Genomic DNA, 16,888 nt, shown 5'->3' with positions numbered 1-16,888 from the left:
AACCGTCAAAACTGTAGTGGTAATAGTAAATAAATGGCTTGATGGTCCTCAGTAAACATATAGTATGTTGGCTTCAGGGAAAAAAGATTGTTCTCCACACCACCCCACCCAACGCAATGAAACGAAATAAATACATGTACTTCCTTAATGAATGCGTAGGTCATATCATGTGCCTTTTCGCTGTGGTCAAATTACGTTTACTTTTGTAACATATGTTATATTTGGGATTACACTTTCTTTGTAAAGTACAGATTCTACTTTTGTTGGGTTGAGTCCCGTCCGGGATTCGAACCCACACCCTCAGAGTCAGGCACCTAATCGCCAGCACACAAAGTCAGACGCCTAGACCGCTCAGCCACCGCGGCTTCCACAAAATGGAAGTCGGACAACTGGTAGTCTAGACCGCGGACTTTGTGTACCCCTCTGATAAGTGTTAATTGGCACGGCTCCAACGGCCGAAAGCTATGAAATACACAGTGCCATTTAGAAAGTGGTCAAATGTAACATACGTTATATCTGGGATTAAAATTTCTTTGTAAAGTACAAGTAAACGGAGGGGAATCGGGAGGGGCACAGTTCAGTGAGGGGGTACACAGTTTTGTTTTCATTTTCACCCGTTTTCACGAGAGCTTCAATTGTCATTTAAGAAACTTTCAGCACAAAAAGGGGGGGGGGGGGACCCCGCAAAAAACCCACAAAAAACCTATGGGCGTCGTCTCACGTTCATTCCAACCAGGTGTATTGCTCGCTCAAACACGATTCATCGAAAGGAATCTTCCCTTGTGTAGGTGTGTACCATATCCTGCCGTGGAGTGAGTGAGTTAAACTGAACGTTGTTTGAGTAGTCCCACGACCCGGGGAGACCATGAGAGTGGAATCGAACCTCGGAGCAGAGCAAATGTGCAAACCATTGTGCTACTACATCGCTTCCAGATATTGCTTGTTTTGTTAACTGAACCTGTTAATGTACCACACTAATACTGACTGACTGAGTTTTGGTTTTACGCCGCTTTTAGCAATATTCCAGCAACATCACGGCGGGGGACACCAGAAATGGGCTTCACACATTGTACCCGTGTGGGGATTCGAACCCGGGTGTTCGGCGTGACGAGCCAACGCTTTAACCACTAGGCTACCCCACCGCCCCACCACACTAATAGGTTGAATCACCAGTTCTTTCACACTTTTAACCTGCCAAGATAAGGCTATTATAGCCTGTTTCGTTTGGTGTCTTGTTTAACGCCCCACTCAGCAATATTACAGCTATATGCGGCCATCTGTAAATAATCGAGTCTGGACCAGACAATCCAGTGATCAACAGCATTAGCATCGTTCTACGCATTGCATAGGATGACATGTGTTCAACCAAGACAACACGCCTGACCACCCGATCCCGTTAGTCGCCTCTTACGACAAGCAGGGTTTGGTGAAAACCAATTCTAACCCGTATCTTCAAGGGTGTATATAACCTGTAATGTCGTGGCCTAGTAAACAGAGTGTATGTTTGTCGAGCGGAAGATCGGGGTCTTCATCATACGAACAGACTTAAAAAGATGGTTCTTGTTGTTGCCCTGGCTAACGTTCCGTATTCACTGCACAAAGCAAGGATGTGACAGGATACTGTGTCTGAATGGGGTATCCATGGAAACATGGTATCCTTATGGGCGAGCAGTACAAAACAACCGACATTAGACCGCTATATTAGAAGCATCCACACAAAGAAACACGTGAATACACGCCGCCATATTAGTGAAATAATTTAAGCACGCCGTTAAAACCCATTTCGCATCCCCTCTACTAACGCCCACTATACCTTGAACAGTTGCTGCTACGTTAGCGTGTATTTCTGTATGAACACTGAAAACGAATGAGAAAAAGGGGACATTTATAATCTAACACACGCACGCCTAAACGTGATATATGCTCAAGCAAACGCTCAATTTTTTCTCCTGATTTGAAATTTGCGTGACGTTCGGTGTGAATGGGTCCTTTTATTCCCATTTAAATATGGTCGAAACACAAAGGGAGGTAACTCTCGCCACAAATTTCCAACGATGACAGATGATCAGTCTTTGTAGGCGTGAAGACTACGCCAGAGACCTTAATTTTTACAAGGAAAATGTCAATATCAATCGCTATAAACCTTAATTAGAAATGCATTGCGTAGCAGAGCTTTGATGATAATTCAATTGTGATGTATTGATGCCATATCTATTAACGTCGCCACCAACAGACTGAACCGATAATGGTTTCCACGGGACCGTGCCACAGAGGTGTGAATATCGAGGGGGTCGTATAAAAACGTTTCTGGGCTTTTAGAAAAATGAAACCCGTTTTATGAGTTTGAATTTGAATCGCCCTCAGCACGAGATAGGTTAGAGGGGTCGGCGATTCAATTGGTTTGGAAGCAGTGTTGGGTTCGTGGTTGAAACCAGGCGGATTGTCATTACGTCAGGGATGATTGATAAGGAGGGTGGGTGCGGTTGCAGCAGGATCGTTTGTATTGTTTACTGGGTGATTTGGAGGTATTTTTCAGGATTGTTTTAAATTTACGAGAACATTTGACAGATGATATTAGATGGAGAAATTGATTTGGGGTATTTTATTCGGTCTCATTATGGTCGTCATGGCTAGCTAAGACCAATTTTAAACGTTTTCTGAGAAAATTATTTCATCAAACATGCTAATCGGTTCATAATGTAACGCAAATTGTTGACATATTTCAAGGAAACGTTTTCTCGTACAAACACTTCCTGCAAACTTTATCAACAACTTTGGCTGAAGAATGACCCATATCACACCGAGGCGATTTGACGTAACTGTTTATTCGTTATCTACGACCTAAAAACTCGTACGTCCGGTCATAATCGACGCGTACTAGTATATCGAGCAAAGTTTCGTGGCTTGGGTGGTGGTGGTGTCGCGTCCCTGTGGTTCTCTAGCCTCGGGTTCGATTCCACGCATGGGTACAATACAGTTAAACACCGTTGTGTCGAATATTGATGTGCCTAACATATGCTTGTCTCTAAGTAAAAGCTTGGTTCCTTCTACACTATGCTTTCTTATTCATCATGGGCGGTGGGGTAGCCTAGTGGTTATTTTAAAGCGTTCGCTCGTCACGCCGAAGACCCGGATTCGATTTCCCACGTGGGTACAATGTGTGAAGCCCATTACTGGTCTCCCCCGCCGTGATATTGCTGGAATATTGCTAAAAGCGGCGTAAAACGCGTCATGTATTACCAAATCCTTTTCCGCACATGAATCCTAATGTCACAGGTAACCAGGGGAGATAACGCTCATTAAAACACGTATGCCTGGAGCACATGGCCAGAACTGAGTGTTGTGTCATGTATTGGATTGAATTCCGGAATGCTATAAGCTGTAACTGACAAAATGATCACAAAACGGAACTCACTCACTCACTTATACATCATATTCGGATGTGTCAAACCTTGGATCTCTCGGAGTTGGCACAGCCGTGTTTTACTGTGTGTGAATTCCTAGTGTCACCAGCCTTGGAGTTTCATGTCCGTCCCTGAAGTATAGTTATGCATAAGGTGAATATTTTTCACAGAAAGTGGGTTACTTTTCATATCCTTTCTAGCATAGTAACAACTACTCTATGCCAGTGGTGAAAACCACGTGATCTCGAACCCATGAACACTTGGGTTAGGACTGATCTTCTGCAACCATGCTTGTTGATAAGAGGCGAAGGACGAGATCGGGTGGCCAGGCTCTCTGTTTCAGTCGATGCATGTCATCGTATCTCAGTTTCGAAGGTCGATGATTTATCTACGCTGGATTACTGACAGACCGCCGTCAAATAGCTGAAATATTGCTTAAACACCAAACAAAGAAATCTTATATTGAAGAAGAATTCTACCAAGTGTATATATGATCCCTCTATACAATTAGACACAAAACTACGAACTTAACGAAGAAGCTGCAAAATACATTAGAACTCAATTACTAAAGAGTTTTCACAAAAACGATACAAGTTCAATTAATTTTGATAATATCACGAAGTAAAACATTCAGAAAATATCGAGCATTTCCGTCAGTATTATTGGCAGGAAGTTACTATATAAGTTCCTCCGTGTTTTGTTAGTGTATGGGTTATGTTTCTGAAACATATTACAGAGTGATAATGAAAACATAATGTACATAACACATCTCTGATACCTATACTGATGCTATAATTACAGATTACAGGAAGGATGTTCACCAGACAGAAACGAGTTACCTAGTGATAATCACTCCAGAGCTAGATATATTAGCGCAAGGTCTAAAAACAATTATTAATGTTATGTGAGTTCTTCCGATGAACACAGATTTACCATAAACGTTTACCTCAGCAGTACTGCTGCCTTGCCAGGTTGTTGTGTTATTTGTTTGGTTGTTGTTTATCGCCGCACTCAGCAGTTGTCCAGCTGTATGGCCACGGTCGGTAAGTAACTGAATCTGGATCAGACAATCCAGTGATTGACATCATAAACATAAAAAAAATGTATCCACTTAAAAAACGCATCTGCCATACGATTACAAACGTTATGAAAGCTTACTGGAAGGAGAACCACCGTGGAGACCCTGGCACACTACAATTTGTTGTAATGTCCACTATGGTTGGTTGGTTGGTTGGTTGTTTTGTTGTTTAACGCCGAACCCAGCAATATTACAGCTATATGGCGGCGGTCTGTAAATCATTTAGTCTGGACCAGACAATCCAGTGATCAACAACATGAGCATCGATCTATCCAATTGGGATACGATGACATGTGTCAACCAAGTCAGCGAGCCTGACCAACCCGATCCCGTTAGTCGACAAGCATGGGTTACTGAAGATCAATTTTAACCCGGATCTTCACGGGGGCACTGCAGTTGTATCTGGTTAATTATCTGGTTCTATCACTTTTTACGACAAGCATGGGTTGTTGAAGACGAATTCTAATCCGGGTCTGCAGGGGACAAGCACTGGTTGTTGAAGATCAATTCTAACCCGGATTGTTAGAGGAAGAAGCGCGGGTTGCTGAAGATCAATTCTAACCCGGATTTTCACAGGTTCTTGCTAGGTTGCTGGGCTTTGCTGTGAATGGTAAGTCCGTTTTATCACAGCTTGTCAATTTACTGATGTTGGAGAAAAATTCAAAGTGATGTACACCGCTTTGTTGCATATGTAACATTAATGCTAGTCTGAATTTGGTTTGAACGCCATTTGGAACGGTATTCTAATCATATATCGCTGTGTCAGCGTGATGTGGGAGGAAAACCGGAAGTGACGTAGGCCACCAACGTCTATCACTCACGTGACACCCACGAGCACGGGTATGGAGCAGACATACCTAGAAACATATCGGAGGGATCTGAAATTCCAGCAGTTATAGGCTAAGGTTCGAACAGTTATAGGTTAGGGATGCTAGTGAATACAAGAATCATTTTCACATCGGATCTGAGCAACTTACTCTATTCATTCTGAAGTGAGTGGGTTCACAGAGTGGTAGACTTGCACAAGTCTCTGAGGTAAAATGATAATTAATAACACACACACTGGGGTCCTGTTCGCTTATCTAGACTTACTTCTTCGAGGGATAGAATTACGATACATCCATGGGCTGAGCAATTCAGTTAGTACAGTCTTGGAGCTTGGCTAACAGAGCGGATGTAACCCTTTCTTGTGACAGAGAAGACAAAACTTGTAACACGTGTGAAGGTGTCCATAAAATTCTCACTCTCGCATTCGCTCTTCACTTGAGGGATGCAGTTAGGTGGCCTATTGGTTAAAGGTTTGGCTTGGCACATCGGAGACTACGGTCGATTGGCTACACTTGTTAAATATAATGGGTAAGCCTATTTCTCACTCACTCACTCACTCCACCCATCCCCAACCCATCCTCTCAGTGATTTACTGGTTCACCATTGCTCTCTCACCCTCAGCATTAGCCCTGACACAGGGCACGGGACACATTGGTACAGACACCAAATCAAGTTATCTCCCTTTGTATAGTTTTATCCTGCGAAATTCCATATGTTCCACGCCGACGTTAGACTGTAAGAGGCATTCGCTCGACACATAGGAAACTTAGGTTCTGTTCCAAAGATGTCCCTCGGCATGGTATTGATATGATAATTGCTAAAAGCGGCGTAAACCAATATTCAGGACATATAGAACTTCGGTCGATGCTGAGTTAATATGACTCAAAGACCCACTCATAATTGGGCGTTATTGTCTGTTCCCGTCGTTAACTTGATCATTATGCTGGTCAATAGAAAAAAAAAGACATATCACTTTTGAAATGTTCCCCGAGGTAGGTTCCATATACAAAATGACAGTGGAAAGCATTCAAGGCACACACGGGGCTTCAATTAAAAGATCTGCTGCAATGAATATTTTGTTGATGGATGAACGAAGAGACTACAGGGAGACACTTATTCAACAGCAGCTACCACCCGAGGTCCATTGAGAGCGCCTGCATTGAGAAACAGTCGTTAGGAGATTACGATCTCTTTATGTTTTATTTTGTTTTGATTTTATCTGCATCCAGCCGATTGATCTGCTTGTTGACGAGAAGGGTGACATTAGGCTTGTGTGCCGGAGCGATAGGCATGTCAGGGAGTTTTATGCAAGTGTTCTAGCCGATGCTTTGATGTAAGCTAACATATTTGCATACGCCCTTTTTGCAGATCTCCTCGACATCGGAATGGTTATGTTAAGGGCACTATAAGAGAACCCCGGTCATGAGATTAACGCTTATGCCATTATCGCAGACAGACCAGTATCGCCCCTCGAATATCATGACATGGCACCGGTTGGGATGGTTCGAATGGGGACCGCAGTGCTAAAACTTGTAAATGTTGTTGCTATGGCAACAATTTTGGTTATTTCGTATCTAGTTTTCACCAAAGTTCCGACAAGTTTCGGTAATATTCTGACACAGTTGTTTACGTGAAGGTCAAGATGTTAAAGCTTGGGTGGGCCCATATCCGTTCAGGAACATGCTCCTGAATATTCTCAAACATCAGGTGTCCTGTCACCTCCCAACTCACAGGGATGCCACATCCTGTCACCCACGGACCCACCACGGAGACGCTGTATAAAACCCTGCATCTATATACTACTCAAAAAAGCTAAGGATCTCACGATCGTTCATCTTACCACAGTGGCAAGACGGATTAACTGTCATGGTATGAAAGAATCGATGGTCCTTAACTTCTGTTGAGTAGCATATGGCGAATTGACACATTCTGTTACATGTATTGATGGTAAGCTTTCTGTAAATACCCTTGAATGTGTTGACTGTAAATACTCTTGTATGTGTTGACCTGAATAAAGTGATGCTGCCGCCCGGTTTGAGGTCCTGTAAATACCCTTGTATGTGTTGACCTGAACGAAGTGATGCTGCCGCGCGGTTTGACGTTCTGTAAATACCCTTGTATGTGTTGACCTGAATAAAGTGATGCTGCCGCCCGGTTTGAGGTCCTGTAAATGCCCTTGTATGTGTTGACCTGAATAAAGTGATGCTGTCACGCGGTTTGAGGTCCTGTAAATACCCTTGTATGTGTTGACCTGAATAAAGTGATGCTGCCGCCCGGTTTGAGGTCCTGTAAATGTCCTTGTATGTGTTGACCTTAATAAAGTGATGCTGTCACGCGGTTTGTGGTCCTGTCAATGCCCTTGTATGTGTTGACCTGAATAAAGTGATGCTGTCGCCCGGTTTGAGGTCCTGTAAATGCCCTTGTATGTGTTGACCTTAATAAAGTGATGCTGTCACGCGGTTTGAGGTCCTGTAAATGCCCTTGTATGTGTTGACCTGAATAAAGTGATGCTGTCGCGCGGTTTGTGGTCCTGTAAATGCCCTTGTATGTGTTGACCTGAATAAAGTGATGCTGTCGCCCGGTTTGTGGTCCTGTAAATGCCCTTGCATGTGTTGACCTGAATAAAGTGATGCTGTCACGCGGTTTGAGGTCCTGTAAATGCCCTTGTATGTGTTGACCTGAATAAAGTGATGCTGTCGCCCGGTTTGAGGTCCTGTAAATGCCCTTGTATGTGTTGACCTGAATAAAGTGATGCTGTCACGCGGTTTGTGGTTCTGTAAATGCCCTTGTATGTGTTGACCTTAATAAAGTGATGCTGTCGCGCAGTTTGAGGTCCTGTAAATGCCCTTGTATGTGTTGACCTGAATAAAGTGATGCTGTCACGCGGTTTGTGGTTCTGTAAATGCCCTTGTATATGTTGACCTTAATAAAGTGATGCTGTCACGCAGTTTGAGGTCCTGTAAATGCCCTTGTATGTGTTGACCTGAATAAAGTGATGCTGTCACGCGGTTTGAGGTCCTGTCAATGCCCTTGTATGTGTTGACCTGAATAAGGTGATGCTGTCACTCGGTTTCTGGTTCTGTCAATGCCCTTGAATGTGTTGACCTGAATGAAGAGATGCTGTCCGCAGGTTTGAGGTCCTGTAAATGCCCTTGTATGTGTTGACCTGAATGAGTTGAGTTGAGTTGAGTTGGGTTTTACGTCACATCGGCATTATTCCAGCCATATAGTGACGAGAACAAGTTTGCATTAATAAACATTGTAAGTACGTACTCGGAATGAGTTTTATTTCAAAGGATATATTCATTACATTGTCATTTAAAAACCGAAAAAGTCATAGCACCAAATTTAAACGCAGGCAATTCGTTAGTCACATTACACAGTTATAATTTATGATACAGATCAACTTCCCTCAGGTAGTTCACTATCAGATGAGCGCTCAAGCGGGAGAACAGATCTTTCAGATTTGTTGCATCATAATGTGAGTCCGTTGCAGACGACAAGTCCACACAGTCAAGCAGAATATGCTTGATGGTGAAAACCTCATCGCAAGAGACACACATGGGGGGTCCATCCCCATCCGTCTTCAGCAGATAGTCATGTGTAAACCGACTGTGGCCAATACGACATCGTCGTAAAATTACCTCATCGCGTCTTGACTGACAACCCAAGTAGGTATAACCAATTGTTGGCTTCAATTCATACAGTTTATTTCTTCCTACTTGAGTGTCCCACCTTTTTTGCATGAGGTCCCATGTATAGCTTTTGATAGTGGGTTTGAAATCACTGTATGGGATCAGCAGTGGAGATAAGGGCTTGTCAAAAGCTGCTTTAGCTGCAGCATCGGCTTTTGTGTTACCTGCTATGCCAACGTGACCTGGCAGCCAGCAGAGGACAATGTCACATTGGCCAGTAGACAGGTCGTTGTAAAGTTCTAAAATGTCCAGAATGATTGGGTGACTTGAAGTTATATTTTGAAGTGCTTGAAGGCAAGATAATGAATCTGTAAAAACCATGAAGCTTTTGGAGTGATTCTGCTGTTTAATGTAGATCAATGCTAAGAAGATAGCTTTGGCCTCGGCAGTAAAAATGGAACTGTTGTCGGGAATCCTAGAGGAGACAGTCGTGGATCCAATGACTGTAGCACTGGCACCTTGGCCCTCATCCTTGGATCCGTCTGTGAAAATGGATCTATGGGTGTCATACTTGGAACGTAACTGGTTGTATTCCTGCTGGAACACCAAAGGACTTGTTTCGGACTTTTCGGGTTTAGTGAGGGTAAGATCGACCTGTGGTTTCACCATCTGCCAGGGTGGTGAAGACAGGAGTCGGTAAGGTGCTATGATATTGAGATCAATTTTAGCTGCAGATATGTGTGGTTGAATTCTGATTCCAAGTAGTGGAACCAGGCTTGGCAGTTTGGGAAACAGGTTTTCATAGAGAGGGTTGAAAACACAATTGTATGCTGGATTGGACTGATTTGAACGTAATTTAGTGATATATTGCAGTGAAAGTTTACTGCGGCGTTGTTCAAGGGAAGGTTCGTTAGCCTCAGCATATAGACTGTCTACCGGAGAGGTCCTAAAAGCTCCCAGGCAGAGCCTCAGGCCTTGGTGGTGGATAGAATCTAATCTTTCTAAATTGCTTTTGCAGGCTCCACCATAAACAATGGAGCCGTAGTCTAGTTTAGAGCGAACCAAAGATCTGTACAAGTGAAGGAGGATAGTCTGATCCCCTCCCCACTCTGTATTTGAAACGACTTTTAGTAAATCCAGAGTCTCAAGCACTTGGTTTTCAAATATTTTATGTGTGGTAAGAATGTCAGGTGACGGTCGAATATGAGTCCCAGGAATTTGGCCTCTTCTACTACCTTGATGGGAGTACCATCTAAAGATAGGTCTGGATCCTTGTGTGGTTTGTATTTACGACAAAAGTGAATACAATTTGTTTTGGATTTTGAAAACTTAAAGCCATTTTCATTGGCCCATTTTTGGATTTTGTTAAGGCAGAGTTGTAGCTGCCTTTCTATTGCGTGCAAGTTCTTACCACGACATGAAATATTGAAATCGTCCATGAAAAGGGACCCATCAACACAACTGTTCAAGACATTAGTGAGGCTGTTAATTTTGATGCTAAAAAGGGTGACAGACAGGATGCTGCCTTCAGGGACGCCCTGATCTTGGTGGAAATAATCAGACAATGTGGAACCTACCCGTACTTGAAATTGTCTGTTGTTTAAAAGCTGAGATATGAACTGAGATAATCTGCCCCTCAATCCAAATTCATGTAAATCTTTTAAGATACCATGTTGACCTGAATGAAGCGATGCCGGTCGCAGGGTTTGAGATCCTGCAGATGCACTTTTGTGTGTTAGCCTGGATCACTCACTCACTAACTCGCAATAATATTGATCTGAACTTCCAGGAAATTGAGTTTAAAAAGAAACGCTACCTCAGAAGAATATCTCCTCCATCTCAGAGAGGAATGGGTTTACTGAATGTAAAAGCCTCGACCCTGACAATTAGGGTAGCACACAAGCCCTACATATGATTTAACCGCTTGGGGAAATCATTGCATGGTTGTGGTAAGCTCGCCACTGGCACAGTCATACTGTCATTGCCGTTTGTCGTACGCCCTGCATGCTGTGGTCGCTTGTCGTCGCCGATTTTTTTGACAATTAACATTGGGTTATGCTTTATATATATTTCCTAAAAAAAATACTCCAACGACGGCTGCGAAATATTCCTAACTTGCTGGTTTTCCTTCTGTTGCCTGGTCTCCCCCTTCTCCAGGAACTTCCAAACCTGTCCTACCATCTAAAATATGTAGGTCGTGCTAAGACACTGTATTGATGCAAGCGTATCTCGGTCATCCAAAAGGTTAGATACACATATCCAAATGATTATTAATGAATGTGTCCGCATGTTATCGTCTGCCCGTAAATCTTGAAGCAGACGACAACTGACTACAAGGTCAAAGCTGCAGGCGTTTTGTCTCGTCTGCTGCACGGGGAGGCGCGGGAAATAGCTCGTGCAAGAGGTCACAACAGGACGTCCGCAACTATCTCAAGTTCTGCAACGGTAATCTTGAGGTCAAACACCCCACGACGATGAAATCCATCATATTTTACAAGGTAGTATTCAAGACCGGATGGTCTGACGCTGAAAGAAGTGCACCACATCTAGAAATACAAAGGACTACGTTGTCTAAAAGATGGTACATACATATAAAGCTGTATGATAGCTGTAGGATTCGCCCGGGCTGCCGGTGACCGGTCTTTTCAGTTGCGACCCTTAGAAGTGACAGGATCCGCTGATGCCATATTAAGATCCTTGGTCGCCAACAATTTCACAATCACCCATTTCCCATGCTGAAAGCTGCGGTATGCTTAACTCATTCTCACTGCAACATGCAGCTATGACATACATACTACACCATCTGTTTGTGACATAATTCCAACTGGATACACAGTTCTGGAACGTTGACATGAAACATGCACATATACAGGTGGCGTGTAACGTCATTTTTTTAGAATTTTTTTTTTAATTAACCAGATACTACTGCAGTGCCCCTGTGAAGATCCGGGTTGGAATTGATCTTCAGTAACCCATGGGAGGCGACTAACTGGATCGGGTGGTCAGGCGCGCCGACTGGGTTGACACATGATCGATGTTTATGATGTTGAGCACTAGATTGTCTGGTCCGGATTCGATTATTTACAGACTTCCGCCATATAGCTGGAATATTGCTGAGTGCGGCGTAAAACTAAACTCACTCACTGCAGTGCTCAAATCAGTCATGATACGTCTAATGACATTTCTCACGACATCATGACACCGTCCAGGGCTCCGCTCTGGGCACAGTTCACCACACTATCCACACGGCTCCTCATGACACCATGGTGATGGTGTAGCCTAGTGGTTTAAGCATTCGCCGACCCGGGTTCCATTCCCCACATGGGTAGAAAGTGTAAAGTCCACGTGTGGTGTTCCCCGCCAGTCAGTCAGTCAGTCATATGCAGTGGTTGGCTTTGTTGGAAATGTGACTGCGCTGACTCTCATTCTTGACACCGTTCTTGTAACCACTCAAACAGCTCTACATTTCATGAATGTTATTTGACACTAGATTGTTTTTGGTTCAATTAAATGCATAATATATTTCTCGGCGATGGACTACTGGAGACACTCTTTTTCTGATTTTGATTCTAATGTACTAACAATAATTCAAAATCTAGATTGTTTTTGGTTCAATAAAGTGTGTGTGTGTGTGTGTGTATATATATATATATATATATATATATATATATATATATATGGAGGGTATGTCATACTCTGTGGGGAGAGGCAATGGGATCAGTCTCCTGTAGTCCAGCATATTGTATACAGGAGACTGATCCCCCACACACACACACACACACACACAATGTATGACGCACCCTCCCACGCCGAAGCGTTGCAGAATAGAACGTGTGCACACATCACCACAAGCTGACGCACTGGAGCTATTCCTGTTAGATCAAACTTGAGGAATTGATCCTACCAGGTACAAAGATGACACGTCACAGATGATGAATATGTCTGCCAACCTTTGCCTCACGCACGTAAAGCGCTCGTGCAGACTACGACCTCTGAAAATCGACATCTCAACGATTTAATGTTTCCTTATTTACAGTCCCGTAAAGGTCGATGCCCTTTAAGATTTGAAAACTAAATCGTTGAGTTGAAATTAGTGTACAATAGTTATTTTGAAATTCGAGAATGTCAGATTTTGAAATGTCAGCGAATCGTGTTCAAATTGAATCAGGGATTTCGAGAACAGTACATGAGCGGTAAAGGTGGAAGAAACAACCCGTGTACGGATTCGAACCATGGACCCAACCATCCGTGTTGGTCACAGGGTATGAACGCATTTAACTTAAACAGGAAAACAACGGAAGAAAATCGAAATGGGCATAAGTTAACACTATTTTTCATTTGTTTAGAGAAACAGGTTATTTCGTTCTATTAAAAAGATTTAAAACAATATCGGAGGTAAATAAAGCGACAAAATCATATTCATAATAAGTATAATATCTTTGCTAAAAGCAGCGTCGGTTGTATTATTCTCGCTTCATCGCGTGTTTATAAATCACTATGCATTGATGGGGATTGTCAGGTGTTCGCGAACAGGTGAGTGTATCGTGTTGTTGCTATGACAATAATGTAAGCTTCGTCTGGAATATTTAATCAGATCTTGCGAGGAACGATCGAGGACAACCTTCAAGGTCCCACCTGGCCCCCAATATCACCTGACAGAAACGACTGGGGGACATGTGAGTTAGCCAGTGACTGAGCATGGTTTTACACTGCTTTTAGCAATATTCCAGCAATATCACGGCGGGGGACACCAGAAATGGGCTTCACACATTGTACCCATGTGGGGAATCGAACCCGGGCCTTCGGAGTGACGAGCGAACGCTTTAACCACTAGGCTATCCCGCCCCTGGGGACATGTGAAATGCATGAGTTGGATGAAACGCCGCTGTATACATTATCCCAGTTGTGTCATGTCAGCTTAATGTGGAAAGAAAGTGATGCATGTCTTAGACGTTAACGGGGCGGTGGGGTAGCCTAGTAGTTAAAGCTTTCGCTCGTCACGCCGAAGATCCGGGTTCGATTCCCCACATGGGCATAAAGTATGAAGCCCACTGCTAGTGTCCCCTACTGTGATATTGCTGGAATATTGCTAAAAGCGGTGTAAAACGAAACTCACTCACTCACTTAGGCGTTAACCACATTTGTGAAACCCACAAACACGGACATAAGTGCTGACAAACGTGGAAACGTAATCGATGTGAATCGAGATTCGAGCCCACGATCATAGGTTCCTAGCATGCCCAAGGGACGCAACTCTGCAAACGATTGGGTCACCATACTCCTGAGTACATTCAGAATACAATACTAACACTACTTTAAGATAAAATATCGAAAAATGTTTCAGCCTTCGAAACCAATAAATGTTATTTCGAAAGGTTAATACACTCACAGTTTGTTTTACCTAATTTGGAGAAAAAAAACCCGACATCTGAACACAAACAAACCCGTTTTGGGGTCGCATGGTCATTGCCCGTGAAATCTTCACCGGAAGCCAAAACAAAGTACACACGAAGTGCTTACGCCATTCACTGTCTCTTCTCACGCTCCGCACGCGCCGCGCCTGTTTTCTAAAGCTTGTCAGCGCCGTCATTTTCCAGGAGATTTATTCGCAAAACATAAACAAAATCAGTCTTCGCACATCCATCCTGTCTGAGGACTGGATGACAGACTTTGTAACTCATCGTAGGGTTGTAACACATCGGCAATGAAAGCCGTGCAGTGTTGAGAGCTTGCAGTTGTTGCTGTTCGCCAGCTGAAGGAAGCCCTTGTAGATTCTACGCTAATGAAGTTTAACGCAATTATAATTGTATTTCCATGTGTGTTGAGAAGGATGCAGATCTCGGACAAGCCTGCGCCTATTTCGATGTTTGTGCTTTATTTTTCTATGAAATCTATTTACTTCATCGTAAGTTCGGGGGCACTGGTAGCCAAGTTGTCTAAGATTGTGCAGAGTTGCGTCCCTTGGTAAATCAGACACCTATGATGGAGGCTTCGAATCCCGGTCCTTCTGATTAGGTTTCCATGTTACTCAGCTCCATGCCCAATCCCGTGGGTTTCACCAAAGCAGAAAACATCTGAAACCATTTGGTGATTTCTTCCGGTGAAATAAGGCGAAATAAGTGGAATAGTGTTAAAAGTGACGTACACCCAACTCACTCACTCATCCAAAAGTCAAAAGAAGCAATTTCATTTCATCAAATACAGACAATGGCGGTCATGACATGACAGTGCTTCTGACAAACAAGGTTCGGTGCTCACGCTATCGACCACTGAATTCTGTGTAGACTACCCAATCGGGACATATGCTACTTAAAAGAAGTTAAGGACCTGGTTCATCCAATTTCTATGGTGAATAGGTCATGCAATGACACATCAAGCACAGTGAACTACGTTTAAAACGAACACGCTTATGACGAACGAGGGGCGGTGGGGTAGCCTAATGGTTAAACCGTTGGCTCGTCACACCGAAGACCCGGGTTCGAATCCCCACATGGGTACAATGTGTGAAGCCCGTTTCTGGTGTCCTCCGCCGTGATATTGCTGGAATATTGCTAAAAGCGGCGTAAAACCAAACTCAGTCAGTCAGTCATTTCTACACAGTAGTGTATATAAAGGGGAAAAAACTGCAATTCGACCTTTCAACCCATCAATGAAAGTGTTCAGGTGACTTAGCCACCACAGGCTACCCGAACATGAATATGGTGTTGATGTCAAATCTTGGATTCGAACCCATGGCAACTTCTTCATCACCCAGAAATCTGCTGAACATCCACTGCAAAAAAGTTTTCGTTTTCAACAGCGATTCAGAAAATAAGTGAGAAATACTTGCAAAGAAACGCTTGCAAACTATAAGGTAATATATTAAGTTAAATATTGTAATTGTTCGCGGCGCAAGGAACCAAAATATTCAGACCCAAATTTAAACTATCAAAACAGTTCCCGTCTTTCCTCTGTCACTGATGGCGACATCCATGGCGGCAGCATGCGAGGAAAATTCCACGAACACATATTCTGCATTAATTGTGACATGCTGACGTAATACAACAAAACACACCAGGTTAGTAGGTTATGCGTCATTTATGGTCGGGGCCAATGTGCGTTGGAACTCTGCCCTCAAAATGGACAGAGAGTAGCAAGCTTTGACATCAGTATCAACACAACAATACCTGGGGTCGAGCGACGAGTCTGTATTTTGTTTAAGTCTGGACATAGTCTCTTCGATGCCATTGGAAGCGCTGCAACAATGTACACTTGATGGCAAAAACACACAGGTTTATTTTGATAAGCGTACAGGCAATTATTTTAGTCGCGGGTTAAATAAATATGATAATTTGATTGTCGGGAGAAATGTCATCGTCACGATTTCAGCCAGGGTTTAATTGAATTAATGTTGTAATAAATTTGCTAATTCGGTATTTGTGAACTTGTAGTTGTTAAATTAAGTTCACGATGCAGCGTAATTTAGGTGAATGTTAGAGGATCCGTATGTAATAGTTGAAATGGGTTACATATATAGTCCGTTTGCAGTGAAAACGTACCGATGAATTTCACTTTAAACAAAAAAGTAAATCAAATAAAGTGAAATTAAGATTTCGAATCCTCATAAGTTTACCTTGCCAATTGAACATTAAAATCTCAGAATATATATTTTATTCAACTTAGGATAAAAGTTGTTTAACAAAGGATCATAGTTTCAAATCGCTATTATTTGTTTGTATTACAAGGGGGTATGCACATTGAATGAAACTCCGAGAACAAGAAGGGTTGGTTTCTACGGTAGTCTAAGTTAACGCTCATCGTGCATTTGTTTCACTGTTCCAACTACTGCGTGTATCCCCTTGTAATACAAACCAATAATAGCGATTTGAAACTATGATCGTATAATCCTGACTAAAGCAAATTTTGCTATTTTCCATCTGTTCGTTTCGCAAAATTAAACATTA

The 16,888-nt window shown here is 42.9% G+C and overlaps 1 long non-coding RNA gene across 1 annotated transcript; it reads right to left on the bottom strand.

The window, feature by feature from the left end:
* Positions 1-3,322: 3,322 nt before the first annotated feature.
* Positions 3,323-11,681, bottom strand: LOC124291971. The gene is made up of 4 exons (XR_006902332.1): positions 11,669-11,681; positions 7,237-7,239; positions 5,664-5,668; positions 3,323-3,414 (listed from the first exon to the last, which is right to left on the bottom strand). It is a non-coding gene; the product is annotated as an uncharacterized LOC124291971 (long non-coding RNA).
* Positions 11,682-16,888: the final 5,207 nt, after the last annotated feature.

The sequence above is a fragment of the Haliotis rubra genome, unplaced genomic scaffold (genome assembly GCF_003918875.1).
Source record: "Haliotis rubra isolate DU_JTF1 unplaced genomic scaffold, ASM391887v1 Scf503, whole genome shotgun sequence".
Classification (NCBI taxonomy): domain Eukaryota; kingdom Metazoa; phylum Mollusca; class Gastropoda; order Lepetellida; family Haliotidae; genus Haliotis; species Haliotis rubra.
Note: the sequence above shows the minus strand (reverse complement) of the source record. Positions and strands in the feature narration are given on the sequence as shown.